The sequence below is a fragment of the Balearica regulorum genome, chromosome 15, assembly GCF_011004875.1.
Source record: "Balearica regulorum gibbericeps isolate bBalReg1 chromosome 15, bBalReg1.pri, whole genome shotgun sequence".
In the NCBI taxonomy this organism is placed as follows: domain Eukaryota; kingdom Metazoa; phylum Chordata; class Aves; order Gruiformes; family Gruidae; genus Balearica; species Balearica regulorum.
The window spans coordinates 11,637,933-11,641,379 of record NC_046198.1 but is presented as its reverse complement, the minus strand read 5'-3'; positions in this window follow the sequence as shown (position 1 = coordinate 11,641,379).

Below are 3,447 nucleotides of genomic sequence, written 5' to 3'. Positions count from 1 at the left end.
ACTCCAGGACCACCCCACTCCAAATCTCTGCTTGATGGGACAGTTCACACCACCACAAGAACCTTCACGTGTCCCATAGGGACAGCACAAAAAGGGCTGGATCATGGAGACTGAACCAGGGCTACAGCTTGTCCATGCCCCAACACCACCACTTCTCCTCTCCTTCTGGTCCCTCCCAAGACTTTCCACCTATCCCCGTGGTCAGCACCTTGCTCACACACAGGTTCTGACTCATGCATGCATCCTCCACCTCTGCCTCGCCTGTCAGCCCCCGGGGAGAGGTTATCCCTAGGGTCTTGGAACTACCAAGCACAAAATTAGCACCTTGGAAATTGTCGGCTGCATCCTGCGGCCACAGATGAAGCCTCTGGAAGATGGAGCAATATAGCCTCTGTCCTCCATACTCCCTTCTCCCCTGCCTCCACCTTGGAGCCAGCGATGCACAAGCTGCTCCCAAATGGATCCAGGGGGTGAGAAGATGCACTCAGAGCACAGACCCGGAGGACCACTTCTGCTGCCATCCCAGACCTAGAGACCTCCCAAACAAGGTCCCAGCAGATGGAAGAACAAGTGTTCACTGCTGCAGGCTCCAAGTGAAGGTCTGGGAGGTGTTTTAGCCAGCAACCCTGCAGACCTGACCCCTCTGAGGTGCACTCATGCAAGATGCATCAAATGCTGAAGAACAGCTGGTGGGAGATAAGAGCTATGAAAAATAGATCAGGTGGACCAGCCCAGAGAGCAGCATCAGCACTCACCCACGCTTCCCGTTTCGACCTGCAGTGCTCTAGTATCCAATAGCAAGAGACTCTACAAAGTGAGAAGAGGACCAGATCTCCAGGCAGGAGACAATTGGATCATCTGGTCCATTTAAATGCCCTCCCCAAACCCTTAACTGCAATCAGCAGCCAGCTTCTTTCTATGGCCAGAGATACTGTTAAAGATGCTTCGCCCCTGCCTCCTCACCGAATCTCCAGGATTTCTTCACACCCGAAGCGCATCGGCCCCCCACGCTGACCTTCCTCTGCCTGACGCGCAGGCTGCAGAGCTGCGGTGTTAGTGGTGACCTGCTGCTTTCCCAGCAGGCTGGTACCTGCTGCCCAGCAAGCCCAGTTAAACCAGGCAGCGAAAAGCCAGTTGGGCAGAAAATGGAGACAGGGAGGTGGGGACGGAGCAGGGGACAGCTGCTGCCCGGCACCATGGCAGGCGGGGGAAATCACTGACGACCCAGACCTGCACGTACAAGGTCTCCTGTCCCCTTCACTCAGCAAGCAAAGGCAGGCGCAGCCTTGTTCTCCACTAGCAGGTCCCACCCTACACTTTTCATACAGCTGGGTCTGGACAACGACAAGGATCTGGGAACTGTCTTCTGCACATCCACACGCTGCCATGAGCCCAAAGCTCTCTGACAGCCCGGGGACGATCGAGCATCTCTGGAGGTGCAGGGCTCCAGCCCTGCAGTCACCCACCCCCATCAGGAGACGGGCAGGACAGAGGAAAACCCACAGGGCAACCCAGGAGCCTTCCCAATTTTATTCTTTCTTCTCTAAACATGTCCTGGATCCCCATGATCTAGTCTTGCCCAGAAGTGCCTCTTGCCCCCTCTCCCCAACCCCCTCCTCGCAGAGATCAATACTCCATTTGCCCAAATAATGGCTGCATAGGTAAGGGCAAAACCAGAAACACACCGAGATGTCCAAGCAATCGCAGGAGATCTCTCCCACTGCCAAGCTGAGCTCTCCACCGCTCAACCCTCTCTGGACCTCTGCTCCAGTTCCCCCTCCTAGAAACCAAGTCATGTCCCTCCTTCCCAACAGATAAGCTAGCAGAGGGCACAAGATCAGTACCGAATGGGAAGAGGGCTGTTCCGCATGGGCCTTCCCCAGCTTTCCTCCCTCCAGCGTATTGACCACGGCCCTTTCAGCCATTTCCCCCTTAAGTCCTCCTCTGGGATCGTTAATGCCGAAACCCCACGGCAAGCCCCAGCGATAAGTTGGAGGCTTAGCAGAGTCCAAAAGCACATTCTTTCCTCAGCCTCCTCCCTCCTTATCTCTTTCCTCCCTCTCCCAAAACCACGTTTAGATAAAAGTTATTGGAACAATAAAATCCATAACTTAAACACAAGTGTAAGAGGGATGGAGGGAGGGTCTCCGCTCCGTGCCCTAGTGAGCAGACCTGCCAGAACAGAAAAACAACAGACCGCCCATGATCCCCTCTGAAATAAAACCCAGTGCAGGACCTTGGGTCACTGCAGGGACAGACTGCAGCACACGTGCTCTTCTGCAGTCCCACCAGAAGTCATGCGTGGACTCACTCACCTTTTTAAAACTGATCACACATCAATTTTGAGTGATCTCCTAGTGCTTCACTTACCTAGGCTGAGTTGATTTAAGCACATAGGTACAAGAGCTGCACCTTTTTTCCACCAAGCTGTTGATGAAGCCCAGCTTCCCACCATATTGCTATCCTGCACCCTAGAAAAAGCAACACAAGAGACAGCTCAATAGGATGCATAGTTTCTTCAGCATTGACCACCCTTTCCACCCAGGCAAGGCCAGGGGCCGGCGCTGCCCCAGCTGTATTGTGCACAGGGCTGCAGTCCAGCACATTCATCCCACTCCCCTCCACCCCTTCAATTTTGGTGGCGACACAATTTCAACCACCGCAGGTCCTGGGATTGAGGGACCACACGTCTGCAAGGGCAGAACTACTGCTGCTGCCAGGGCAGCTGGGTGCCTGCACAGTTTCCTTCATCACGAGCAGCCCACCATAGCAGCTTCCCCATCCCATAGCCTCACCCCTCCCAGCCCCACTGCATCCATGCAGTCGGGGTGGCATTAATAGGATTTTGGCCACACCAGTTCACATTTAACCAGACCCTTGATTTCAGCTCTCGGCTCCATGCAGAGAAGCAGTGCAGGTCCAGACTGCTGCCCGAGGGCTGGAGAGGTCAGAGCAAGGCGTAGGATGTAGCCTGGGGTTTCTCAGGGTGATGGACCTTTTGCAAGTCACTTTGGTTCTCTTACCTGCAGCCCAGGGATAACAGTTGTTTCATCCCACAGCAAGATGGCTCAGCAGTTGAGTGCTCAGAAATCCACAGAGGAAAAGCACTTCCTACACACAGAGTAGCTCCTTCTTTAACGTGCAGCTGAGCCCACAGCCACAAGCACCACAGTGCACAGAGCAGCATCCGCAAACTGCAGACCTGGGGGAACGGGGCTGTAAACCCCATTAGCACCGCTCACCCCAGCACTCCCAGCAGGCAACACTTCCATGGCTCCCAGTCCAGACTGGGGATACAACCAGGCAGGTCCCTGCCCACGCACCTTGCTGCAGCAGCTCGCTTCGCGTTGCTTAAACTTAAACTTACAATGCGACACCAAAGCATGCCTCCTGGGAGGATGGCTTTGGTTTTAAAAGGAAATAAGAGGCAGGAGGCAACGAGAGAGA